The following is a 26,201-nucleotide window of genomic DNA, read 5'->3' as shown; positions in this document are numbered from 1 at the left end:
TGTGTGTGTGTGTGTGTGTGTGTGTGTGTGTGTGTGTGTGTGTGTGTGTGTGTGTGTGTGTGTGTGTCTTCTGTGTTTCTGTGTTTCCGGCATTTCACATTGGAACAGCTCATTCACCTTCCTTGTCTTCTCTCCGCCCTCCCTTTTAGGTAGGTTAAAGAGCTGCACCTGAGCCAGCCACTGATTGATTGATGCAGCACCACAGTCAAATAGTGGAGTGGAGTAGGGGGAACAGCAAACAGCCATTAAAGCAGCCCGCCCGCCACAATGGACCTACCTGTGTACACTAGATGGATGTGATGGAATGTACTGTCGTCCCTACATTTCCAAGAAGAAGTAAGAATTGCAGTTGCAACAAACCCTTGCTTGCCTACAAAGAGAGCAGCAATTTGGATTTGTTACTATGTTACCTGGAAGAATAACAAACTGTGCAAGGATGGAGGTTGTAGGAGCAAAGAGAAGTTGTCTGTAAAGTTGGTGGATGCCTATTTTCCATTTTGCAGTCCCTTGTCTCCCTCTTGTGGCCTCCTGGAGGCAAATAAATGTGCAAAAAAAAGACAGCCTGGCGGCCGGCTGTTGCAGTGTTGCCCTCTCAGGCAACACTGAGTGACTGACTGAGCCGCACCGTCTTATATAAAGTTCAGACGGAACTTTGCACGTGTCATAGTGGAGCCCTCAGGATTCCAGAGCCAGCTTTCTGACATCATAATGGGGCCTGCCTCAGAGATAGATAAAAGCCTGGGCCCAGGCAGTGTTGGTCAGTGCTGCTCAGCAGGCAGCACTGGACTGGACTGGACTGGATTACAGCTGATACAAGGTGTGAAGGAACAAGGGGTGGCTGTGGGCATGCACTTGCTGCCGCTGCCAGTGTTTATCTGCATGGCAGGAGGGCATTTGGGCGTTGCCAGGAAGGCGTTTTTATGTAGATTCCTCCTCTTTCAGCACTGCATTGTGGTGCAAGCAAAAGAAGCAAATCCTGTGTAGCTTCCTCTCCGGCCTTTATTCACCTCCCTCCCGCTTAGTAGCTGTAAATGTGTGTGAGCCTGCAGGGCCCCATGGAATTGCCTAGGAGTAGGCTGAATCAATCGCTGCAAGGGGTGAACAGCAGTATGGGACAGGCTCGGGCAAGGCAAGGGCCGCTCGGGTTATCGCTTCTCGGCCTTTTGGCAAGATCAGGTGTAGTATTTCTGCATCTGGTTTTGTTGGGAGGTGTCCGGGGTACCCTGCTCCTTGGCCTTGGGGGATCGTCTCTTTTCACAGAGAGACTTCACCCCCTTGCTGCTATTTGGGGAGTGGGCTTAGCCCCCGGACAACGAGTTGCGATCGCGCCTTACCCAAAAGGTCAACCGACCTTGAGGCGTTTTCCTAAGAGCGTTCCGAGGGCGTTTATCGGGCTTCGTAGGTGTCTGGGGTACCCTAATCCTTGGCCTTGGGGGAGGGTTCCACTTAATTGTGGAATCTGAGCCCTTGCTGCTATAAGGGACAGGCTTAGCCCCCAGGCACTGAAAATGCCATTTACATTTGGTTTCGCATCCGGGGACACCCGGTTGCGCCAGTCCGTCCGCATTGAGGTGGAAGAAGGCCATCGTCAGCGGAAGAACCTTCGCTTCATTGTGGAGGTGATTCTGCTGGACTTCCTGGGGCTCAAGCGGGCGGACATCCTGTGTCTCAATGACCAGGAAAGCCGCGGTCGGTACACCATCTCCTTTACGGCCGCGGCATGCTGCGAGAATATGCACAAGAGACTATCTGATGCGGACCAGAGTGAGGAGCGGCTAAATGGACTGAACTTTTTATTCCTCTACGGGGAGGAAGAAGTCCCGCTCGTGATGTGCATGTTCAGTCCATTTGTCTCAGAGTGTGACATTGAAACCTTCCTCAGTCGTTACTGCAGGGAGGTCCGCTTCTCACACAAAATCTTGAACACCCAGAGCTTCTGGAATGGCAAAAGGAAATATTGGGTGAAGTTCCGCCAGGATCCCAATGGCATTGGAGGCTTACATCACCCACCCCAGAACTTTGCCATTGGGAAGAATCGAGGATTCTTATTTTACCCCCAGATGCCAATAGCCTGCCGGAACTGCTTGAGATATGGCCACACCAGAGAACATTGTGACCGGCCCCATGTGGTGCAGTGTAATAGGTGTGGCCAGGTTGGACACGTGGCGGCAAAATGCAGTTCCGAGGTGTTGTGCAATCTGTGCGGCATGACTGGGCATGCTTTTAAAGACTGCCCCCGCAGAGCGAAATCTGGGCCACCCAGACCAGGGCCAGAGCGGCAGTTTGCAACATGTGCAGACGCCGCTGGTAATGCCCCAAAACGAGCATTGACGACTGAGGGGTCCAGGCCAAAGTCCTTCACAGCTCCATCGGGGGGCCCACCGATGTCAGCCTCGAGGGACGGCCATAGGGATTCCACCGGGTCCAGGCAGAGCAGGAGGAATTCTGACTCTGCTGGACATAAGTTGACCGGCACCTCTGCAAACAGGTCCTCTGCTCCGCCTGCAGTGGACCCTGTTGAGGCAGTGGTTAGCGACAGGCGTCGTGGCTCCGTAGGTTCTGCAGTAGGACCTGACGCCTGTCCCAAGAGTGTGGGCATGGAGCGGAGACACTCTGTGTCAGACGAGGGCTCCATTAAGAAAACCCTAAAATATGCTGGATTGGAGCCTCGTTTTGACCATTTCCGGTCAACGGGGGGGTCGGAGCAAAGTTCCTCCACTGCGGTTGTGGAGGGGCTTGCGATGAAGGCTCCCCGTAAGCAGGCAAAGGTTGCCAAGAGTGATGGGACCTCACAGGCCCCTGTGCAGCTGCCCAGGAAGGACATCAGCGATATCTTCAGCCAGGGGCCAGAGATGGGTGAGAGCGACTTCGAGGAGATGGATAGGAGCCATTCTGCAAAGAGACAGCGAGAGGAAGAGGAGTCCGGAGTTCGGAGGAAAGCTGCCTATCGGAGTTCGGATGAGAGCAGTGTGGGGGTTGGAGCCGCCCACGTATCTGGCTCTGACCCTACCAACATCCAAGATTTATTGACCCCTCAAAAAGGGGGTCCAGACTCGCAGCTGATCTCCGAATACGACTCTTCTGGTTCGGACCCTGACCTCAACTAAGACTATGTTGGTTCCTATCAAAGTCGCCTCACTAAATGTGAGGTCCCTAAAGAGCCCTGTCCGCAGGACTGCTTTATTTTCATTTTTAGAGACTGTGGACTTTGACCTTTGCCTGCTTCAAGAATGTGGAATCCCTAATGACTTGGAATATCAAGATTTAAAGATGGACTGGAAACTAGGCCCCTCAGTCTGGTCTGGTGGAAATGACTGTCGCTCTGCGGGGGTTGGATTGCTCTGCCGAGGTCGTTTTATCTCCATCCAAACAGTGACTGAAATCATGCCCGGCAGAGCTATTTTAATACATTTGCTTTTTAATGGAATTTTAATTCGTGTTTTAAACGTTTATGCCCCTCCTACCAAACAGGAGAGGGCAGAACTATTAGAGATTTTACCATTGTTTTGTGTTGGGTCTACCCCCCTGCTGGTGGGTGGTGATTTTAACTGTGTGCGAGATGGAGAACACCGGCAGGGTGGGGATTTTAATCGAAAAATTGACCGTACTTCTTACCTGCTCAAGAATTTTATTGGTGATTTTAAATTGAAAGATTGCTGGAGGGAACTCTTGCCTGCGGACCCAGGCCCCACCTGGTCCAATGGAAGAGTGAGCTCCAGAATTGATTTTATTTTCACTTCTAATAGTTTTATTCCCAAAAAATGTTTGCTTTTAACAAATATTTTATCTGATCACAAGCTCCTTTCAGTGCACCTGGAGCTAGAGGGAGAGCAAAAAGCTTGTAGGGGTCCCTGGAGACTAAACACCACACTCCTGGAGGACCCCATCATTAAAGAGGAGTTTGTGCGGACCTACCAGTGTTGGCAGTCCCATAGAGCGCCCAGTCAGCCTATGCTACACTGGTGGGAGGGCATTAAACCCAAAATCAGAGCTTTTTTTATTCGAGCAGGTAAGAAGAAAGCAAAAGAGAAAAAACAATGGTTTTATGTTCTTAATAAACGTTTACATGTACTTTTTAAATTGAAGGAGATTGGTATGGATGTTGATGATGATATCTTAAATCTTAAAGCTGAAATAAAACATGCCATAGAAGAGAAAGGGAAACAAATAATTTTTAATTCACATGTAAAGCACCTCGAGGATGGCGAGAAGTGTTCCCGGTTCTTCTTCAAAAAGGTAATGGATAAACGAGATGTCATTTTAAACCTTGAAGGAGAAACCACTATGGTCGGCATTTTAAATTCTGCTTTTAATTTCTACCAATCTCTTTTTAACAAGAAAAATATTGATCCTTCCTTTTTAGAACATGTTCTTAATTCCCTTGATGCCAAGCTAGATATTTTAGACCAGGAAGTTTTATCCCGTAATATTACCTTGGAGGAACTTTTATTTGCTTTTAAAAGTTTTTCTAATGGGAAAGCTCCTGGGGAAGATGGTCTGCCCATCGAATTTTATCATGCTTTTTGGGAAATTTTAAAGAATGACATGTTTTTATTGTATAAGGAAGTTTTTATTACTGAAGAGCTGCCCCCTTCCTGGAGGAGGGGGATTGTGTCCTTAATTTTTAAAAAAGGTGAGAGGGACCAGTTAAAAAACTGGCGCCCTATTACTCTTTTAAACGTTGATTGTAAAATTTTAGCTAAACTAATAACAATCCGTTTTAAACCTTTTATTCATAAATTAATCCATCCAAACCAGGTATGTGGGGTACCTGGGAGGTCAATTACTGAGTCCCTGAATATTTTACGTGACATCATTTGGTATTTTAAAGAAAGGGGTCAAAGCCTTGCTATTTTATCCTTAGATTTCGAGAAGGCTTTTGACCGGGTCTCCCATGAATATCTTTTTATGGTTCTTAAAAAGATGGCTGTTCCTGAAATTATTTTAACACGTATTAAGCTTTTATATCGATCCTGTTTTAGCCAAATTTCTATCAACGGATTTTTAACTAAAGGTGTTCCTCTTTTATCAGGGGTGAAACAGGGGTGCCCGTTGTCTCCGCTCCTTTTTATTTGTGCCATAGAACCTCTGTTCACCCTAATAAGAGATGATAAAGTCATCAGAGGCGTGCCCATACCTGGAGGAAGGGGGAACCAGGTAAAAATCCTAGGCTATATGGATGACGCCACCGTCCTATGCCCAGACGCCGCTTCTATGAGACGGGCATTGAGGAACACCGGCTTTTTTTGTGAAGCCTCTGGTTTTAAATTAAACGTTGATAAGTGTGACTGTTTTTATACTGGTGTATGGGATTCCTCTGTGACACCAGGAGTTAACATGCAGCAGGATCAGATAAAAATTTTAGGAATTGTTTTTAATCAAGAAAACGATGGGAGACCCAATTGGGATTCAGTAATTGCCAAAATGGAAAAAAAGGTTTTAATGTGGAATTTGAGAAATCTCACCATGGAGGGAAAAGTTTTAATAATTAAATCTGTTTTATTACCCATAATGCTTTATGTAGCTATGGTTTTCCCTCCAACAATTTTATATATTAAAAAAGTGACCAGGATCTGTTTTATGTTTTTATGGGGTTCCAAAATGGAAAAACTAAAACGTGATTTTATGTACAGATGTAAGGACAATGGCGGGAGAGATGTTCCTAACCTTTTTAACTTCTTTTACATTAAATACTTTTGCTTCTGTTTTAAAATGTATAATTCTGATGGTATTTTTAGCTACTTTTTAAAGTACGCTACGGGCATGATTTTTAAACGATGGTTTCGTGTCCCTTTGAATTCTCCTGTGCTTCTGTGTCCCCCAAAACAATATGCGGTGCTCGAAAAAACTGTCAGGCTCCTAGGTCTCCAAGAATTGGAGCCTGACATATTGGGGGACCAGAAAAAAGTGTCACTCTCCTGTAGGCGGCAGGAGGATACACTGGCAGTTTCAAATTTCTCACAGGCAAGGTCCAAGGTGGTGTGGCGGAACGTTTTCGGGAAATTTATGGCAAATGTGCACAAGGACCTTGCCTGGGCAATCGTTCACCGGTGCCTCCCTACTCGTGAATTCCAGCATAGGCGAGGACTGGTGGCGAGAGCCAAGTGCCCGAGAGACAGGTGTGGTGACGACGAGACGGTAATGCACCTGTTTTGGAACTGCCCATATGCACAGGAGGTTTGGAGGAAGGTAGGCCCATTGCTGAAATGGGCCTGCGGTCTTAAAGATCTTAAATTTGAATACGTGTTTTATGGTCTTTTTAACTGCCCAAGTTTTAAACAGCAAATGGTCTGTTGGATCATTTTAAACTGTTTTAAGAATGCCATCTGGAAGGTTAGGAACATTCTGCTTTTTAAACATGATTTTATTGACGTTAAAAATTGTGTGAAATATGCCCTAAGTGAAATGTATATTTATTATCTTAGGGACAAAAAGCAGCTAGGGGTAAAAGAAGCAACATCCATGTGGTGTTTGCAAATGTGGAATACCATAACATTGTAAATAAAAATGGTTTTATTCTTTTATGTCTTTTATGCCCTGTATAAATTTTATCCTGCTATTGTTCTGTACTTTTATTATAACATCTGTATTAATGGTCTTATTATTATTACTTTTGTATTCATTTAAATGTATGAATATTCATGTATTATGCTGTTGATTTTATCTTGTGGTTTCAATTTTAAAAAAAAGTCTGTAAAATATATTATTTTTGCCAATAAAAAACTTTGTTGAAACCTTATCTGTTCTTATCAGTTTAATATCTGATACGTCCCCTATCTGGGGACCATATATTAAATGGATTTTTAGAACAGGGAGATGGAAATAGAGCTTGCTCTGTCCACTCCACGCATTGACCTGGTATTGCAGTATTTCCAGGACCGGTGCACCCTTCCCTTATGTGTTGACTAAAATCAGATTCCAAAAGTGTTTTTTCTCTTTGCCATTGTTTCTGTCTTTCTGAAGGGATCTCCCCTTTTAATCCCATTATTTCAACACCTGTTGGACAATGCATTTGTACAGTCATGTGTGATAATGAGCTCATTTATTAAATGCAATTAATGAATACATTGCCACCTCTTGTTGTGTGTGTGTGTGTGTGTGTGTGTGTGTCTTCTGTGTTTCTGTGTTTCCGGCATTTCACATTGGAACAGCTCATTCACCTTCCTTGTCTTCTCTCCGCCCTCCCTCCCTCCCTCCTAGGTAAGTTAAAGAGCTGCACCTGAGCCAGCCACTGATTGATGCAGCACCACAGTCAAATAGTGGAGTGGAGTGGAGTAGGGGAACAGCAAACAGCCATTAAAGCAGCCAGCCGCCTACCCGCCACAATGGACCTACCTGTGTACACTAGGTGGATGTGATGGAATGTACTGTCGTCCCTACATTTCAAGAAGAAGTAAGAATTGCAGTTGCAACAAACCCTTGCTTGCCTACAAAGAGAGCAGCAATTTGGATTTGTTACTATGTTACCTGGAAGAATAACAAACTGTGCAAGGATGGAGGTTGTAGGAGCAAAGAGAAGTTGTCTGTAAAGTTGGTGGATGCCTATTTTCCATTTTGCAGTCCCTTGTCTCCCTCTTGTGGCCTCCTGGAGGCAAATAAATGTGCAAAAAAAAGACAGCCTGGCGGCCGGCTGTTGCAGTGTTGCCCTCTCAGGCAACACTGAGTGACTGACTGAGCCTCACAGTCTTATATAAAGTTCAGACGGAACTTTGCACGTGTCATAGTGGAGCCCTCAGGATTCCAGAGCCAGCTTTCTGACATCATAATGGGGCCTGCCTCAGAGATAAAAGCCTGGGCCCAGGCAGTGTTGTTCAGTGCTGCTCAGCAGGCAGCACAGGACTGGATTAAAGCTGATACAAGGTGTGAAGGAACAAGGGGTGGCTGTGGGCATGCACTTGCTGCCGCTGCCAGTGTTTATCTGCATGGCAGGAGGGCATTTGGGCGTTGCCAGGAAGGCGTTTTTATGTAGATTCCTCCTCTTTCAGCACTGCATTGTGGTGCAAGCAAAAGAAGCAAATCCTGTCTGGCTTCCTCTCCGGCCTTTATTCACCTCCCGCTTAGTAGCTGTAAATGTGTGTGAGCCTGCAGGGCCCCATGGAATTGCCTAGGAGTAGGCTGAATCGCTGCAAGGGGTGAACAGCAGTATGGGACAGGCTCGGGCAAGGCAAGGGCCGCTCGGGTTATCGCTTCTCGGCCTTTTGGCTAAGATCAAGTGTAGTATCTGTTCTTATCAGTTTAATATCTGATACGTCCCCTATCTGGGGACCATATATTAAATGGATTTTTAGAACAGGGAGATGGAAATAGAGCTTGCTCTGTCCACTCCACGCATTGACCTGGTATTGCAGTATTTCCAGGACCGGTGCACCCTTCCCTTATGTGTTGACTAAAATCAGATTCCAAAAGTGTTTTTTCTCTTTGCCATTGTTTCTGTCTTTCTGAAGGGATCTCCCCTTTTAATCCCATTATTTCAACACCTGTTGGACAATGCATTTGTACAGTCATGTGTGATAATGAGCTCATTTATTAAATGCAATTAATGAATACATTGCCACCTCTTGTTGTGTGTGTGTGTGTGTGTGTGTGTGTGTCTTCTGTGTTTCTGTGTTTCCGGCATTTCACATTGGAACAGCTCATTCACCTTCCTTGTCTTCTCTCCGCCCTCCCTCCCTCCCTCCTAGGTAAGTTAAAGAGCTGCACCTGAGCCAGCCACTGATTGATGCAGCACCACAGTCAAATAGTGGAGTGGAGTGGAGTAGGGGAACAGCAAACAGCCATTAAAGCAGCCAGCCGCCTACCCGCCACAATGGACCTACCTGTGTACACTAGGTGGATGTGATGGAATGTACTGTCGTCCCTACATTTCAAGAAGAAGTAAGAATTGCAGTTGCAACAAACCCTTGCTTGCCTACAAAGAGAGCAGCAATTTGGATTTGTTACTATGTTACCTGGAAGAATAACAAACTGTGCAAGGATGGAGGTTGTAGGAGCAAAGAGAAGTTGTCTGTAAAGTTGGTGGATGCCTATTTTCCATTTTGCAGTCCCTTGTCTCCCTCTTGTGGCCTCCTGGAGGCAAATAAATGTGCAAAAAAAAGACAGCCTGGCGGCCGGCTGTTGCAGTGTTGCCCTCTCAGGCAACACTGAGTGACTGACTGAGCCTCACAGTCTTATATAAAGTTCAGACGGAACTTTGCACGTGTCATAGTGGAGCCCTCAGGATTCCAGAGCCAGCTTTCTGACATCATAATGGGGCCTGCCTCAGAGATAAAAGCCTGGGCCCAGGCAGTGTTGTTCAGTGCTGCTCAGCAGGCAGCACAGGACTGGATTAAAGCTGATACAAGGTGTGAAGGAACAAGGGGTGGCTGTGGGCATGCACTTGCTGCCGCTGCCAGTGTTTATCTGCATGGCAGGAGGGCATTTGGGCGTTGCCAGGAAGGCGTTTTTATGTAGATTCCTCCTCTTTCAGCACTGCATTGTGGTGCAAGCAAAAGAAGCAAATCCTGTCTGGCTTCCTCTCCGGCCTTTATTCACCTCCCGCTTAGTAGCTGTAAATGTGTGTGAGCCTGCAGGGCCCCATGGAATTGCCTAGGAGTAGGCTGAATCGCTGCAAGGGGTGAACAGCAGTATGGGACAGGCTCGGGCAAGGCAAGGGCCGCTCGGGTTATCGCTTCTCGGCCTTTTGGCTAAGATCAAGTGTAGTACTTTAGGGTATTGCCTTGTTTCTTGGTCAGGAGGTGCCCTGGTACCCTTTTCCTTGGCCTGGGGGGATCGTTTCTCTTAGGAGAGACTTCACCCCTCTGCTGCTATTGGGGAGGAGGATTAGTCCAGGGCAACGGGGAGCGATCACCTGCCTGGTACTTCGGTACTGAAGGTATTCTTTGGAGATTGCTGGAATTCGTTTGGAGCAGGATGGAGGAAATTCCCGAATATATGCGTACCAGGAATGCTGTCCGGTTTTTCGTGGAGGAATCTGAGCGACAAAGGAAGGATCTGGAGTTCATCACAAAGGTTCTTTTGTTGGATTTCTTTCAGCTGGAGAGATCATGCATTTTGGCGGTGATGGACTATCCGAGGAGAGGGTGCTTTGACGTTACCTTCGCCACAGAAGAAATTTATGCTGTCTTTTTAGAACGCTTGAAGGAAGGTAAAAGGGACCCAAGACTTGTGGGTGTGAAGGTAACACCACATTTTGTGCCAAACAAAAAGTTGGTGGTTGTAAAAATGTTTTCGCCTTACGTGGATGAAGAGGACATTAAGTTATTTCTCAATAAGTTTTGTGAGGAGGTGGTGGGAAAGGGGAAAGTGTTTAACCCTTTTGGATTTTGGACTGGGAAGTGGAAATTTCTTTGTAAATTTGTGAGAATTGGTGAATCTAGAAACCTATTGTTTCCTCCAGCGCGGTTCAAGATTGGAAGTGCGTGTGGAAATTTATTTTTTCTTGGAATGGATATGTTTTGTTTGAATTGTAAAGAGTATGGTCATGAGAGAGAAGCCTGTGAGAAAGTAATGTGTACAAAATGTCTGCAAGAGGGACATAAGTATAATGAATGTCAGAAAGGGAAAGTATGTAATATGTGTGGAGAGGAGGGGCACATATTCAAATCGTGCCCAAAGAAAAGCAAACGTGAGGTACAAGAGGAAAATAAGAAGATAGTCAAAAGAAAGGAAGCGGAAGTTAGTTTGGAAGAAGGCAAGCTTCACAAATTGGAAGGAAGTGGGCAAAGTGATGAGAAAAAAAGGAAAAAAGCAGAGAGAAAGAAAAAAAGTGTCATTTCAGAAGAGGAAAGAGCAGAAAGAGACAGGTTATTGGAAGAAGTAGAGCAGTTACGTAGTAAAATTAATTTTGAAAAAATGCGGAGGAGGGTGCGGCTCTGTGTAAGAGAAAATTTACCAGGGTTTCTTGAAAGGTATGGTGTGCCAACGTGGTTAACGTGCATTGTAAACTGTGAGTGGGATGGTAATGATTTGCAGGAACATCTAGTGGATATGTTAGGAACTATTGCTGTTAAAAAAGGAATGTTTTTTTGATTTCTTAAGAAAAAAAAAGGAAAGAGGAAAACAAAAATTAATTGTACGTTTTCAGTTTTCATTGTGATGATCTAAGTCTTTTTTATTTTGAATTTTATGATTTTTAAGACGTGGCTTCTCGGCCTTTTGGCTAAGATCAAGTGTAGTATCTGTTCTTATCAGTTTAATATCTGATACGTCCCCTATCTGGGGACCATATATTAAATGGATTTTTAGAACAGGGAGATGGAAATAGAGCTTGCTCTGTCCACTCCACGCATTGACCTGGTATTGCAGTATTTCCAGGACCGGTGCACCCTTCCCTTATGTGTTGACTAAAATCAGATTCCAAAAGTGTTTTTTCTCTTTGCCATTGTTTCTGTCTTTCTGAAGGGATCTCCCCTTTTAATCCCATTATTTCAACACCTGTTGGACAATGCATTTGTACAGTCATGTGTGATAATGAGCTCATTTATTAAATGCAATTAATGAATACATTGCCACCTCTTGTTGTGTGTGTGTGTGTGTGTGTCTTCTGTGTTTCTGTGTTTCCGGCATTTCACATTGGAACAGCTCATTCACCTTCCTTGTCTTCTCTCCGCCCTCCCTCCCTCCCTCCCTCCTAGGTAAGTTAAAGAGCTGCACCTGAGCCAGCCACTGATTGATGCAGCACCACAGTCAAATAGTGGAGTGGAGTGGAGTAGGGGAACAGCAAACAGCCATTAAAGCAGCCAGCCGCCTACCCGCCACAATGGACCTACCTGTGTACACTAGGTGGATGTGATGGAATGTACTGTCGTCCCTACATTTCAAGAAGAAGTAAGAATTGCAGTTGCAACAAACCCTTGCTTGCCTACAAAGAGAGCAGCAATTTGGATTTGTTACTATGTTACCTGGAAGAATAACAAACTGTGCAAGGATGGAGGTTGTAGGAGCAAAGAGAAGTTGTCTGTAAAGTTGGTGGATGCCTATTTTCCATTTTGCAGTCCCTTGTCTCCCTCTTGTGGCCTCCTGGAGGCAAATAAATGTGCAAAAAAAAGACAGCCTGGCGGCCGGCTGTTGCAGTGTTGCCCTCTCAGGCAACACTGAGTGACTGACTGAGCCTCACAGTCTTATATAAAGTTCAGACGGAACTTTGCACGTGTCATAGTGGAGCCCTCAGGATTCCAGAGCCAGCTTTCTGACATCATAATGGGGCCTGCCTCAGAGATAAAAGCCTGGGCCCAGGCAGTGTTGTTCAGTGCTGCTCAGCAGGCAGCACAGGACTGGATTAAAGCTGATACAAGGTGTGAAGGAACAAGGGGTGGCTGTGGGCATGCACTTGCTGCCGCTGCCAGTGTTTATCTGCATGGCAGGAGGGCATTTGGGCGTTGCCAGGAAGGCGTTTTTATGTAGATTCCTCCTCTTTCAGCACTGCATTGTGGTGCAAGCAAAAGAAGCAAATCCTGTCTGGCTTCCTCTCCGGCCTTTATTCACCTCCCGCTTAGTAGCTGTAAATGTGTGTGAGCCTGCAGGGCCCCATGGAATTGCCTAGGAGTAGGCTGAATCGCTGCAAGGGGTGAACAGCAGTATGGGACAGGCTCGGGCAAGGCAAGGGCCGCTCGGGTTATCGCTTCTCGGCCTTTTGGCTAAGATCAAGTGTAGTACTTTAGGGTATTGCCTTGTTTCTTGGTCAGGAGGTGCCCTGGTACCCTTTTCCTTGGCCTGGGGGGATCGTTTCTCTTAGGAGAGACTTCACCCCTCTGCTGCTATTGGGGAGGAGGATTAGTCCAGGGCAACGGGGAGCGATCACCTGCCTGGTACTCCGGTACTGAAGGTATTTCTTTGGAGATTGCTGGAATTCTTTTGGAGCAGGATGGAGGAAATTCCCGAACATATGCGAACCAGGAATGCGGTCCGGTTTTTCGTGGAGGAATCTGAGAGGCAAAGGAAGGATTTGGAGTACATCACGAAGGTCCTTTTGTTGGATTTCTTTCAGCTGGAGAGATCGTGCATTTTGGCGGTGATGGACTATCCGAGGAGAGGGTGCTTTGACGTTACCTTCGCTACAGAAGAAATTTATTCAGATTTTTTGGAACGCTTGAAGGAAGGTAAAAGGGACCCAAGACTTGTGGGTGTGAAGGTAACACCACATTTTGTGCCAAACAAGAAGTTGGTGGTCGTAAAGATGTTTTCGCCTTACGTGGAGGAAGAGGACATTAAGTCATTTCTCACTAAGTTTTGTGAGGAGGTGGTGGGAAAGGGGAAAGTGTTTAACCCCTTTGGATTTTGGACTGGGAAATGGAAATTTCTTTGTAAATTTGTGAGAATTGGTGAATCTAGAAACCTATTGTTTCCTCCAGCGCGGTTTAAGATTGGAAGTGCATGTGGAAATTTATTTTTTTTGGGAATGGATATGTTTTGTTTGAATTGTAAAGATTATGGTCATGAGAGAGAAACGTGTGAGAAAGTAATGTGTACAAAATGTCTGCAAGAGGGGCATAAGTATAATGAATGTCAGAAAGGGAAAGTATGTAATATGTGTGGAGAGGAGGGGCACATATTCAAATCATGCCCAAAGAAAAGCAAACGTGAGGTACAAGAGGAAAATAAGAAGATAGTCAAAAGAAAGGAAGCGGAAGTTAGTTTGGAAGAAGGAAAGCTTCAGAAATTGGAAGGAAGTGGGCAAAGTGATGAGAAAAAAAGGAAAAAAGCAGAGAGAAAGAAAAAAAGTGTCATTTCAGAAGAGGAAAGAGCAGAAAGAGACAGGTTACTGGAAGAAGTAGAGCAGTTACGTAGTAAAATTAATTTTGAAAAAATGCGGAGAAGGGTGCGGCTCTGTGTAAGAGAAAATTTACCAGGGTTTCTTGAACGGTATGGTGTGCCAACGTGGTTAGCGTGCATTGTAAACTGTGAATGGGATGGTAATGATTTGCAGGAACATTTAGTGGATATGTTAGGAACTATTGCTGTTAAAAAAGGAATGTTTTTTTGATTTCTTAAAAGGAAAAAAGGAAAGAGGAAAACAAAAGTTAATTATACGTTTTCAGTTTTCATTGTGATGATCTAAGTCTTTTTTATTTTGAATTTTATGATTTTTAAGACGTGATCTGAATGAAAAAAAAAAAAAAAAAAAAAAAAAAAATCTGTTCTTATCAGTTTAATATCTGATACGTCCCCTATCTGGGGACCATATATTAAATGGATTTTTAGAACAGGGAGATGGAAATAGAGCTTGCTCTGTCCACTCCACGCATTGACCTGGTATTGCAGTATTTCCAGGACCGGTGCACCCTTCCCTTATGTGTTGACTAAAATCAGATTCCAAAAGTGTTTTTTCTCTTTGCCATTGTTTCTGTCTTTCTGAAGGGATCTCCCCTTTTAATCCCATTATTTCAACACCTGTTGGACAATGCATTTGTACAGTCATGTGTGATAATGAGCTCATTTATTAAATGCAATTAATGAATACATTGCCACCTCTTGTTGTGTGTGTGTGTGTGTGTGTCTTCTGTGTTTCTGTGTTTCCGGCATTTCACATTGGAACAGCTCATTCACCTTCCTTGTCTTCTCTCCGCCCTCCCTCCCTCCCTCCTAGGTAAGTTAAAGAGCTGCACCTGAGCCAGCCACTGATTGATGCAGCACCACAGTCAAATAGTGGAGTGGAGTGGAGTAGGGGAACAGCAAACAGCCATTAAAGCAGCCAGCCGCCTACCCGCCACAATGGACCTACCTGTGTACACTAGGTGGATGTGATGGAATGTACTGTCGTCCCTACATTTCAAGAAGAAGTAAGAATTGCAGTTGCAACAAACCCTTGCTTGCCTACAAAGAGAGCAGCAATTTGGATTTGTTACTATGTTACCTGGAAGAATAACAAACTGTGCAAGGATGGAGGTTGTAGGAGCAAAGAGAAGTTGTCTGTAAAGTTGGTGGATGCCTATTTTCCATTTTGCAGTCCCTTGTCTCCCTCTTGTGGCCTCCTGGAGGCAAATAAATGTGCAAAAAAAAGACAGCCTGGCGGCCGGCTGTTGCAGTGTTGCCCTCTCAGGCAACACTGAGTGACTGACTGAGCCTCACAGTCTTATATAAAGTTCAGACGGAACTTTGCACGTGTCATAGTGGAGCCCTCAGGATTCCAGAGCCAGCTTTCTGACATCATAATGGGGCCTGCCTCAGAGATAAAAGCCTGGGCCCAGGCAGTGTTGTTCAGTGCTGCTCAGCAGGCAGCACAGGACTGGATTAAAGCTGATACAAGGTGTGAAGGAACAAGGGGTGGCTGTGGGCATGCACTTGCTGCCGCTGCCAGTGTTTATCTGCATGGCAGGAGGGCATTTGGGCGTTGCCAGGAAGGCGTTTTTATGTAGATTCCTCCTCTTTCAGCACTGCATTGTGGTGCAAGCAAAAGAAGCAAATCCTGTCTGGCTTCCTCTCCGGCCTTTATTCACCTCCCGCTTAGTAGCTGTAAATGTGTGTGAGCCTGCAGGGCCCCATGGAATTGCCTAGGAGTAGGCTGAATCGCTGCAAGGGGTGAACAGCAGTATGGGACAGGCTCGGGCAAGGCAAGGGCCGCTCGGGTTATCGCTTCTCGGCCTTTTGGCTAAGATCAAGTGTAGTATCTGTTCTTATCAGTTTAATATCTGATACGTCCCCTATCTGGGGACCATATATTAAATGGATTTTTAGAACAGGGAGATGGAAATAGAGCTTGCTCTGTCCACTCCACGCATTGACCTGGTATTGCAGTATTTCCAGGACCGGTGCACCCTTCCCTTATGTGTTGACTAAAATCAGATTCCAAAAGTGTTTTTTCTCTTTGCCATTGTTTCTGTCTTTCTGAAGGGATCTCCCCTTTTAATCCCATTATTTCAACACCTGTTGGACAATGCATTTGTACAGTCATGTGTGATAATGAGCTCATTTATTAAATGCAATTAATGAATACATTGCCACCTCTTGTTGTGTGTGTGTGTGTGTGTGTCTTCTGTGTTTCTGTGTTTCCGGCATTTCACATTGGAACAGCTCATTCACCTTCCTTGTCTTCTCTCCGCCCTCCCTCCCTCCCTCCCTCCTAGGTAAGTTAAAGAGCTGCACCTGAGCCAGCCACTGATTGATGCAGCACCACAGTCAAATAGTGGAGTGGAGTGGAGTAGGGGAACAGCAAACAGCCATTAAAGCAGCCAGCCGCCTACCCGCCACAATGGACCTACCTGTGTACACTAGGTGGATGTGATGGAATGTACTGTCGTCCCTACATTTCAAGAAGAAGTAAGAATTGCAGTTGCAACAAACCCTTGCTTGCCTACAAAGAGAGCAGCAATTTGGATTTGTTACTATGTTACCTGGAAGAATAACAAACTGTGCAAGGATGGAGGTTGTAGGAGCAAAGAGAAGTTGTCTGTAAAGTTGGTGGATGCCTATTTTCCATTTTGCAGTCCCTTGTCTCCCTCTTGTGGCCTCCTGGAGGCAAATAAATGTGCAAAAAAAAGACAGCCTGGCGGCCGGCTGTTGCAGTGTTGCCCTCTCAGGCAACACTGAGTGACTGACTGAGCCTCACAGTCTTATATAAAGTTCAGACGGAACTTTGCACGTGTCATAGTGGAGCCCTCAGGATTCCAGAGCCAGCTTTCTGACATCATAATGGGGCCTGCCTCAGAGATAAAAGCCTGGGCCCAGGCAGTGTTGTTCAGTGCTGCTCAGCAGGCAGCACAGGACTGGATTAAAGCTGATACAAGGTGTGAAGGAACAAGGGGTGGCTGTGGGCATGCACTTGCTGCCGCTGCCAGTGTTTATCTGCATGGCAGGAGGGCATTTGGGCGTTGCCAGGAAGGCGTTTTTATGTAGATTCCTCCTCTTTCAGCACTGCATTGTGGTGCAAGCAAAAGAAGCAAATCCTGTCTGGCTTCCTCTCCGGCCTTTATTCACCTCCCGCTTAGTAGCTGTAAATGTGTGTGAGCCTGCAGGGCCCCATGGAATTGCCTAGGAGTAGGCTGAATCGCTGCAAGGGGTGAACAGCAGTATGGGACAGGCTCGGGCAAGGCAAGGGCCGCTCGGGTTATCGCTTCTCGGCCTTTTGGCTAAGATCAAGTGTAGTATCTGTTCTTATCAGTTTAATATCTGATACGTCCCCTATCTGGGGACCATATATTAAATGGATTTTTAGAACAGGGAGATGGAAATAGAGCTTGCTCTGTCCACTCCACGCATTGACCTGGTATTGCAGTATTTCCAGGACCGGTGCACCCTTCCCTTATGTGTTGACTAAAATCAGATTCCAAAAGTGTTTTTTCTCTTTGCCATTGTTTCTGTCTTTCTGAAGGGATCTCCCCTTTTAATCCCATTATTTCAACACCTGTTGGACAATGCATTTGTACAGTCATGTGTGATAATGAGCTCATTTATTAAATGCAATTAATGAATACATTGCCACCTCTTGTTGTGTGTGTGTGTGTGTGTGTCTTCTGTGTTTCTGTGTTTCCGGCATTTCACATTGGAACAGCTCATTCACCTTCCTTGTCTTCTCTCCGCCCTCCCTCCCTCCCTCCCTCCTAGGTAAGTTAAAGAGCTGCACCTGAGCCAGCCACTGATTGATGCAGCACCACAGTCAAATAGTGGAGTGGAGTGGAGTAGGGGAACAGCAAACAGCCATTAAAGCAGCCAGCCGCCTACCCGCCACAATGGACCTACCTGTGTACACTAGGTGGATGTGATGGAATGTACTGTCGTCCCTACATTTCAAGAAGAAGTAAGAATTGCAGTTGCAACAAACCCTTGCTTGCCTACAAAGAGAGCAGCAATTTGGATTTGTTACTATGTTACCTGGAAGAATAACAAACTGTGCAAGGATGGAGGTTGTAGGAGCAAAGAGAAGTTGTCTGTAAAGTTGGTGGATGCCTATTTTCCATTTTGCAGTCCCTTGTCTCCCTCTTGTGGCCTCCTGGAGGCAAATAAATGTGCAAAAAAAAGACAGCCTGGCGGCCGGCTGTTGCAGTGTTGCCCTCTCAGGCAACACTGAGTGACTGACTGAGCCTCACAGTCTTATATAAAGTTCAGACGGAACTTTGCACGTGTCATAGTGGAGCCCTCAGGATTCCAGAGCCAGCTTTCTGACATCATAATGGGGCCTGCCTCAGAGATAAAAGCCTGGGCCCAGGCAGTGTTGTTCAGTGCTGCTCAGCAGGCAGCACAGGACTGGATTAAAGCTGATACAAGGTGTGAAGGAACAAGGGGTGGCTGTGGGCATGCACTTGCTGCCGCTGCCAGTGTTTATCTGCATGGCAGGAGGGCATTTGGGCGTTGCCAGGAAGGCGTTTTTATGTAGATTCCTCCTCTTTCAGCACTGCATTGTGGTGCAAGCAAAAGAAGCAAATCCTGTCTGGCTTCCTCTCCGGCCTTTATTCACCTCCCGCTTAGTAGCTGTAAATGTGTGTGAGCCTGCAGGGCCCCATGGAATTGCCTAGGAGTAGGCTGAATCGCTGCAAGGGGTGAACAGCAGTATGGGACAGGCTCGGGCAAGGCAAGGGCCGCTCGGGTTATCGCTTCTCGGCCTTTTGGCTAAGATCAAGTGTAGTATCTGTTCTTATCAGTTTAATATCTGATACGTCCCCTATCTGGGGACCATATATTAAATGGATTTTTAGAACAGGGAGATGGAAATAGAGCTTGCTCTGTCCACTCCACGCATTGACCTGGTATTGCAGTATTTCCAGGACCGGTGCACCCTTCCCTTATGTGTTGACTAAAATCAGATTCCAAAAGTGTTTTTTCTCTTTGCCATTGTTTCTGTCTTTCTGAAGGGATCTCCCCTTTTAATCCCATTATTTCAACACCTGTTGGACAATGCATTTGTACAGTCATGTGTGATAATGAGCTCATTTATTAAATGCAATTAATGAATACATTGCCACCTCTTGTTGTGTGTGTGTGTGTGTGTGTCTTCTGTGTTTCTGTGTTTCCGGCATTTCACATTGGAACAGCTCATTCACCTTCCTTGTCTTCTCTCCGCCCTCCCTCCCTCCCTCCCTCCTAGGTAAGTTAAAGAGCTGCACCTGAGCCAGCCACTGATTGATGCAGCACCACAGTCAAATAGTGGAGTGGAGTGGAGTAGGGGAACAGCAAACAGCCATTAAAGCAGCCAGCCGCCTACCCGCCACAATGGACCTACCTGTGTACACTAGGTGGATGTGATGGAATGTACTGTCGTCCCTACATTTCAAGAAGAAGTAAGAATTGCAGTTGCAACAAACCCTTGCTTGCCTACAAAGAGAGCAGCAATTTGGATTTGTTACTATGTTACCTGGAAGAATAACAAACTGTGCAAGGATGGAGGTTGTAGGAGCAAAGAGAAGTTGTCTGTAAAGTTGGTGGATGCCTATTTTCCATTTTGCAGTCCCTTGTCTCCCTCTTGTGGCCTCCTGGAGGCAAATAAATGTGCAAAAAAAAGACAGCCTGGCGGCCGGCTGTTGCAGTGTTGCCCTCTCAGGCAACACTGAGTGACTGACTGAGCCTCACAGTCTTATATAAAGTTCAGACGGAACTTTGCACGTGTCATAGTGGAGCCCTCAGGATTCCAGAGCCAGCTTTCTGACATCATAATGGGGCCTGCCTCAGAGATAAAAGCCTGGGCCCAGGCAGTGTTGTTCAGTGCTGCTCAGCAGGCAGCACAGGACTGGATTAAAGCTGATACAAGGTGTGAAGGAACAAGGGGTGGCTGTGGGCATGCACTTGCTGCCGCTGCCAGTGTTTATCTGCATGGCAGGAGGGCATTTGGGCGTTGCCAGGAAGGCGTTTTTATGTAGATTCCTCCTCTTTCAGCACTGCATTGTGGTGCAAGCAAAAGAAGCAAATCCTGTCTGGCTTCCTCTCCGGCCTTTATTCACCTCCCGCTTAGTAGCTGTAAATGTGTGTGAGCCTGCAGGGCCCCATGGAATTGCCTAGGAGTAGGCTGAATCGCTGCAAGGGGTGAACAGCAGTATGGGACAGGCTCGGGCAAGGCAAGGGCCGCTCGGGTTATCGCTTCTCGGCCTTTTGGCTAAGATCAAGTGTAGTACTTTAGGGTATTGCCTTGTTTCTTGGTCAGGAGGTGCCCTGGTACCCTTTTCCTTGGCCTGGGGGGATCGTCTCTTTTACAAGAGACTTAACCCCTCTGCTGCTATTGGGGGAGAGGATTAGTCCAGGGCAACGGGGAGCGATCACTTGCCTGGCATTTAGGTGCTGAAGGTATTATCGTTGGAGTTCGTTGGATTTCGTTGGATATCGTTGGCTTTTTTGCGGCAGGATGGAGGAAATCCCTGACTACATGCGGACTCGGAATGCTGTTCGTTTTACGATGGAGGAATCTGGAGGACAAAGCAGGGACTTGGAATTCCTAACAAAGGTACTCTTGCTTGGTCTTTTCCAGTTGGAGAGACAATGGATATTGTCTGTAATGGACTATCCAAGAAGAGGATGCTTCGATGTCACCTTTTGTACGGAGGAAATTTATCTGGACTTTCTGGACACTTTGAAGGAGAAGAAGCAGGATCCAAGACTGGTTGGTGTGATTGTAACACCACACTTTGCTCCTAGCAAAAAGTTGGTGATTGTTAAAATGTTTTCCCCCTATGTGTGTAAAGACGATATTATATGTTTTCTCACTAAGTTCTGTGAGGAGGTGGTGGAGAAGGGTAAGGTCTTTAATCCCTTTGGATTTTGGACAGGCAAATGGAAATTCCTGTGTAAAATTAAGGCAGTTGGAGAGGCTGGAAACTTATTGCTTCCTCCAGCACGCTTTAAAATTGGCAGTGCAAGTGGGAATCTCTATTTTTTTGGAATGGGGATTTTTTGCCATAATTGCAAAGAGTATGGACATGTGAAGGAAAATTGTGGGAAAATATTCTGTACAAAATGTTTCCAAGAAGGTCATATGTACAATGATTGTGAGAAGGGTAAAGTGTGTAACATGTGTAGAGAAGAAGGGCATGTGTTTAAAAATTGTTTAAAGAAAAGCAAAAGTGAAGTAAAGGAGGAGAGTAAGAAGACCGTTAAAAGAAAGGAACAGATAGTTAAAAGAAAGGAAGAGAAAGTTACCTCAGGAAAAGAGGATAAGCCACAGGAAGTGGGAGGAGGATGGAAAAGCGTTGAGGTTAAAAGGAGTGATGAAACAAAAAGGAGAAAAATTGTGGAAAAAAATGTTGTTTCAGATGAAAATAGAGCAGAAAGAGATAAATTAGTAAAAGACATAGAGGAATTAAGAGAGAAAATTAATTTTGAGAAGGTTCGGAGGCGGGTACGAACTTGTCTAAGAGGAGATATATCCGATTTTCTTGAAAGATATAAAGTGCCAACCTGGTTGGCGTGTATTGTAAATTTGGAGTGGGATGGTCAAGATCTTCGAGAACATCTTGTGGATATGGTAGGTGTAATCGCTGTAAGAAATGGTTTGTTTTATTAATTTTACTTACAAAAAAAAGAGAAATAAAAATTATATTTTGGTTTTTCATAATGATGATCAAGTCTTTAAATTTGAAGTTTAAAATTTAACTCGAGACGGATCTGAGTGGAAACCTGATCTGTTCTTATCAGTTTAATATCTGATACGTCCCCTATCTGGGGACCATATATTAAATGGATTTTTAGAACAGGGAGATGGAAATAGAGCTTGCTCTGTCCACTCCACGCATTGACCTGGTATTGCAGTATTTCCAGGACCGGTGCACCCTTCCCTTATGTGTTGACTAAAATCAGATTCCAAAAGTGTTTTTTCTCTTTGCCATTGTTTCTGTCTTTCTGAAGGGATCTCCCCTTTTAATCCCATTATTTCAACACCTGTTGGACAATGCATTTGTACAGTCATGTGTGATAATGAGCTCATTTATTAAATGCAATTAATGAATACATTGCCACCTCTTGTTGTGTGTGTGTGTGTGTGTGTCTTCTGTGTTTCTGTGTTTCCGGCATTTCACATTGGAACAGCTCATTCACCTTCCTTGTCTTCTCTCCGCCCTCCCTCCCTCCCTCCCTCCTAGGTAAGTTAAAGAGCTGCACCTGAGCCAGCCACTGATTGATGCAGCACCACAGTCAAATAGTGGAGTGGAGTGGAGTAGGGGAACAGCAAACAGCCATTAAAGCAGCCAGCCGCCTACCCGCCACAATGGACCTACCTGTGTACACTAGGTGGATGTGATGGAATGTACTGTCGTCCCTACATTTCAAGAAGAAGTAAGAATTGCAGTTGCAACAAACCCTTGCTTGCCTACAAAGAGAGCAGCAATTTGGATTTGTTACTATGTTACCTGGAAGAATAACAAACTGTGCAAGGATGGAGGTTGTAGGAGCAAAGAGAAGTTGTCTGTAAAGTTGGTGGATGCCTATTTTCCATTTTGCAGTCCCTTGTCTCCCTCTTGTGGCCTCCTGGAGGCAAATAAATGTGCAAAAAAAAGACAGCCTGGCGGCCGGCTGTTGCAGTGTTGCCCTCTCAGGCAACACTGAGTGACTGACTGAGCCTCACAGTCTTATATAAAGTTCAGACGGAACTTTGCACGTGTCATAGTGGAGCCCTCAGGATTCCAGAGCCAGCTTTCTGACATCATAATGGGGCCTGCCTCAGAGATAAAAGCCTGGGCCCAGGCAGTGTTGTTCAGTGCTGCTCAGCAGGCAGCACAGGACTGGATTAAAGCTGATACAAGGTGTGAAGGAACAAGGGGTGGCTGTGGGCATGCACTTGCTGCCGCTGCCAGTGTTTATCTGCATGGCAGGAGGGCATTTGGGCGTTGCCAGGAAGGCGTTTTTATGTAGATTCCTCCTCTTTCAGCACTGCATTGTGGTGCAAGCAAAAGAAGCAAATCCTGTCTGGCTTCCTCTCCGGCCTTTATTCACCTCCCGCTTAGTAGCTGTAAATGTGTGTGAGCCTGCAGGGCCCCATGGAATTGCCTAGGAGTAGGCTGAATCGCTGCAAGGGGTGAACAGCAGTATGGGACAGGCTCGGGCAAGGCAAGGGCCGCTCGGGTTATCGCTTCTCGGCCTTTTGGCTAAGATCAAGTGTAGTATCTGTTCTTATCAGTTTAATATCTGATACGTCCCCTATCTGGGGACCATATATTAAATGGATTTTTAGAACAGGGAGATGGAAATAGAGCTTGCTCTGTCCACTCCACGCATTGACCTGGTATTGCAGTATTTCCAGGACCGGTGCACCCTTCCCTTATGTGTTGACTAAAATCAGATTCCAAAAGTGTTTTTTCTCTTTGCCATTGTTTCTGTCTTTCTGAAGGGATCTCCCCTTTTAATCCCATTATTTCAACACCTGTTGGACAATGCATTTGTACAGTCATGTGTGATAATGAGCTCATTTATTAAATGCAATTAATGAATACATTGCCACCTCTTGTTGTGTGTGTGTGTGTGTGTGTCTTCTGTGTTTCTGTGTTTCCGGCATTTCACATTGGAACAGCTCATTCACCTTCCTTGTCTTCTCTCCGCCCTCCCTCCCTCCCTCCCTCCTAGGTAAGTTAAAGAGCTGCACCTGAGCCAGCCACTGATTGATGCAGCACCACAGTCAAATAGTGGAGTGGAGTGGAGTAGGGGAACAGCAAACAGCCATTAAAGCAGCCAGCCGCCTACCCGCCACAATGGACCTACCTGTGTACACTAGGTGGATGTGATGGAATGTACTGTCGTCCCTACATTTCAAGAAGAAGTAAGAATTGCAGTTGCAACAAACCCTTGCTTGCCTACAAAGAGAGCAGCAATTTGGATTTGTTACTATGTTACCTGGAAGAATAACAAACTGTGCAAGGATGGAGGTTGTAGGAGCAAAGAGAAGTTGTCTGTAAAGTTGGTGGATGCCTATTTTCCATTTTGCAGTCCCTTGTCTCCCTCTTGTGGCCTCCTGGAGGCAAATAAATGTGCAAAAAAAAGACAGCCTGGCGGCCGGCTGTTGCAGTGTTGCCCTCTCAGGCAACACTGAGTGACTGACTGAGCCTCACAGTCTTATATAAAGTTCAGACGGAACTTTGCACGTGTCATAGTGGAGCCCTCAGGATTCCAGAGCCAGCTTTCTGACATCATAATGGGGCCTGCCTCAGAGATAAAAGCCTGGGCCCAGGCAGTGTTGTTCAGTGCTGCTCAGCAGGCAGCACAGGACTGGATTAAAGCTGATACAAGGTGTGAAGGAACAAGGGGTGGCTGTGGGCATGCACTTGCTGCCGCTGCCAGTGTTTATCTGCATGGCAGGAGGGCATTTGGGCGTTGCCAGGAAGGCGTTTTTATGTAGATTCCTCCTCTTTCAGCACTGCATTGTGGTGCAAGCAAAAGAAGCAAATCCTGTCTGGCTTCCTCTCCGGCCTTTATTCACCTCCCGCTTAGTAGCTGTAAATGTGTGTGAGCCTGCAGGGCCCCATGGAATTGCCTAGGAGTAGGCTGAATCGCTGCAAGGGGTGAACAGCAGTATGGGACAGGCTCGGGCAAGGCAAGGGCCGCTCGGGTTATCGCTTCTCGGCCTTTTGGCTAAGATCAAGTGTAGTATCTGTTCTTATCAGTTTAATATCTGATACGTCCCCTATCTGGGGACCATATATTAAATGGATTTTTAGAACAGGGAGATGGAAATAGAGCTTGCTCTGTCCACTCCACGCATTGACCTGGTATTGCAGTATTTCCAGGACCGGTGCACCCTTCCCTTATGTGTTGACTAAAATCAGATTCCAAAAGTGTTTTTTCTCTTTGCCATTGTTTCTGTCTTTCTGAAGGGATCTCCCCTTTTAATCCCATTATTTCAACACCTGTTGGACAATGCATTTGTACAGTCATGTGTGATAATGAGCTCATTTATTAAATGCAATTAATGAATACATTGCCACCTCTTGTTGTGTGTGTGTGTGTGTGTGTCTTCTGTGTTTCTGTGTTTCCGGCATTTCACATTGGAACAGCTCATTCACCTTCCTTGTCTTCTCTCCGCCCTCCCTCCCTCCCTCCCTCCTAGGTAAGTTAAAGAGCTGCACCTGAGCCAGCCACTGATTGATGCAGCACCACAGTCAAATAGTGGAGTGGAGTGGAGTAGGGGAACAGCAAACAGCCATTAAAGCAGCCAGCCGCCTACCCGCCACAATGGACCTACCTGTGTACACTAGGTGGATGTGATGGAATGTACTGTCGTCCCTACATTTCAAGAAGAAGTAAGAATTGCAGTTGCAACAAACCCTTGCTTGCCTACAAAGAGAGCAGCAATTTGGATTTGTTACTATGTTACCTGGAAGAATAACAAACTGTGCAAGGATGGAGGTTGTAGGAGCAAAGAGAAGTTGTCTGTAAAGTTGGTGGATGCCTATTTTCCATTTTGCAGTCCCTTGTCTCCCTCTTGTGGCCTCCTGGAGGCAAATAAATGTGCAAAAAAAAGACAGCCTGGCGGCCGGCTGTTGCAGTGTTGCCCTCTCAGGCAACACTGAGTGACTGACTGAGCCTCACAGTCTTATATAAAGTTCAGACGGAACTTTGCACGTGTCATAGTGGAGCCCTCAGGATTCCAGAGCCAGCTTTCTGACATCATAATGGGGCCTGCCTCAGAGATAAAAGCCTGGGCCCAGGCAGTGTTGTTCAGTGCTGCTCAGCAGGCAGCACAGGACTGGATTAAAGCTGATACAAGGTGTGAAGGAACAAGGGGTGGCTGTGGGCATGCACTTGCTGCCGCTGCCAGTGTTTATCTGCATGGCAGGAGGGCATTTGGGCGTTGCCAGGAAGGCGTTTTTATGTAGATTCCTCCTCTTTCAGCACTGCATTGTGGTGCAAGCAAAAGAAGCAAATCCTGTCTGGCTTCCTCTCCGGCCTTTATTCACCTCCCGCTTAGTAGCTGTAAATGTGTGTGAGCCTGCAGGGCCCCATGGAATTGCCTAGGAGTAGGCTGAATCGCTGCAAGGGGTGAACAGCAGTATGGGACAGGCTCGGGCAAGGCAAGGGCCGCTCGGGTTATCGCTTCTCGGCCTTTTGGCTAAGATCAAGTGTAGTATCTGTTCTTATCAGTTTAATATCTGATACGTCCCCTATCTGGGGACCATATATTAAATGGATTTTTAGAACAGGGAGATGGAAATAGAGCTTGCTCTGTCCACTCCACGCATTGACCTGGTATTGCAGTATTTCCAGGACCGGTGCACCCTTCCCTTATGTGTTGACTAAAATCAGATTCCAAAAGTGTTTTTTCTCTTTGCCATTGTTTCTGTCTTTCTGAAGGGATCTCCCCT

At 46.0% G+C, this 26,201-nt stretch overlaps 10 non-coding genes and 4 pseudogenes across 10 annotated transcripts; all 14 read left to right on the top strand.

Moving 5' to 3' along the window:
• The first annotated feature begins 6,700 nt into the window (after positions 1-6,700).
• On the top strand, positions 6,701-6,892 carry LOC142696219 (U2 spliceosomal RNA). Its single transcript, XR_012864198.1, has one exon. It is a non-coding gene; the product is annotated as a U2 spliceosomal RNA (small nuclear RNA).
• A 1,290-nt stretch (positions 6,893-8,182) lies between these two features.
• Positions 8,183-8,373, top strand: LOC142696267 (U2 spliceosomal RNA). The gene has a single exon (XR_012864220.1). It is a non-coding gene; the product is annotated as a U2 spliceosomal RNA (small nuclear RNA).
• A 1,290-nt stretch (positions 8,374-9,663) lies between these two features.
• On the top strand, positions 9,664-9,774 carry LOC142696248 (U2 spliceosomal RNA; annotated as a pseudogene).
• A 1,364-nt stretch (positions 9,775-11,138) lies between these two features.
• On the top strand, positions 11,139-11,329 carry LOC142696210 (U2 spliceosomal RNA). Its single transcript, XR_012864193.1, has one exon. It is a non-coding gene; the product is annotated as a U2 spliceosomal RNA (small nuclear RNA).
• A 1,286-nt stretch (positions 11,330-12,615) lies between these two features.
• On the top strand, positions 12,616-12,726 carry LOC142696247 (U2 spliceosomal RNA; annotated as a pseudogene).
• A 1,351-nt stretch (positions 12,727-14,077) lies between these two features.
• LOC142696225 (U2 spliceosomal RNA) lies at positions 14,078-14,284 on the top strand (annotated as a pseudogene).
• Positions 14,285-15,566: 1,282 nt separating this feature from the next.
• Positions 15,567-15,757, top strand: LOC142696266 (U2 spliceosomal RNA). Its single transcript, XR_012864219.1, has one exon. It is a non-coding gene; the product is annotated as a U2 spliceosomal RNA (small nuclear RNA).
• Positions 15,758-17,043: 1,286 nt separating this feature from the next.
• LOC142696265 (U2 spliceosomal RNA) lies at positions 17,044-17,234 on the top strand. The gene has a single exon (XR_012864218.1). It is a non-coding gene; the product is annotated as a U2 spliceosomal RNA (small nuclear RNA).
• Positions 17,235-18,520: 1,286 nt separating this feature from the next.
• On the top strand, positions 18,521-18,711 carry LOC142696263 (U2 spliceosomal RNA). Its single transcript, XR_012864217.1, has one exon. It is a non-coding gene; the product is annotated as a U2 spliceosomal RNA (small nuclear RNA).
• Positions 18,712-19,997: 1,286 nt separating this feature from the next.
• On the top strand, positions 19,998-20,137 carry LOC142696243 (U2 spliceosomal RNA; annotated as a pseudogene).
• A 1,366-nt stretch (positions 20,138-21,503) lies between these two features.
• LOC142696232 (U2 spliceosomal RNA) lies at positions 21,504-21,688 on the top strand. The gene has a single exon (XR_012864203.1). It is a non-coding gene; the product is annotated as a U2 spliceosomal RNA (small nuclear RNA).
• Positions 21,689-22,974: 1,286 nt separating this feature from the next.
• LOC142696262 (U2 spliceosomal RNA) lies at positions 22,975-23,165 on the top strand. Its single transcript, XR_012864216.1, has one exon. It is a non-coding gene; the product is annotated as a U2 spliceosomal RNA (small nuclear RNA).
• A 1,286-nt stretch (positions 23,166-24,451) lies between these two features.
• On the top strand, positions 24,452-24,642 carry LOC142696260 (U2 spliceosomal RNA). The gene has a single exon (XR_012864214.1). It is a non-coding gene; the product is annotated as a U2 spliceosomal RNA (small nuclear RNA).
• A 1,286-nt stretch (positions 24,643-25,928) lies between these two features.
• Positions 25,929-26,119, top strand: LOC142696259 (U2 spliceosomal RNA). The gene has a single exon (XR_012864213.1). It is a non-coding gene; the product is annotated as a U2 spliceosomal RNA (small nuclear RNA).
• The last annotated feature ends 82 nt before the right edge of the window (positions 26,120-26,201 follow it).

The sequence above is a fragment of the Rhinoderma darwinii genome (genome assembly GCF_050947455.1).
Source record: "Rhinoderma darwinii isolate aRhiDar2 chromosome 5 unlocalized genomic scaffold, aRhiDar2.hap1 SUPER_5_unloc_5, whole genome shotgun sequence".
Classification (NCBI taxonomy): Eukaryota; Metazoa; Chordata; class Amphibia; order Anura; family Rhinodermatidae; genus Rhinoderma; species Rhinoderma darwinii.
The sequence above is the reverse complement of the archived record's forward strand: the minus strand, read 5'-3'. Positions and strand labels throughout refer to the sequence as shown.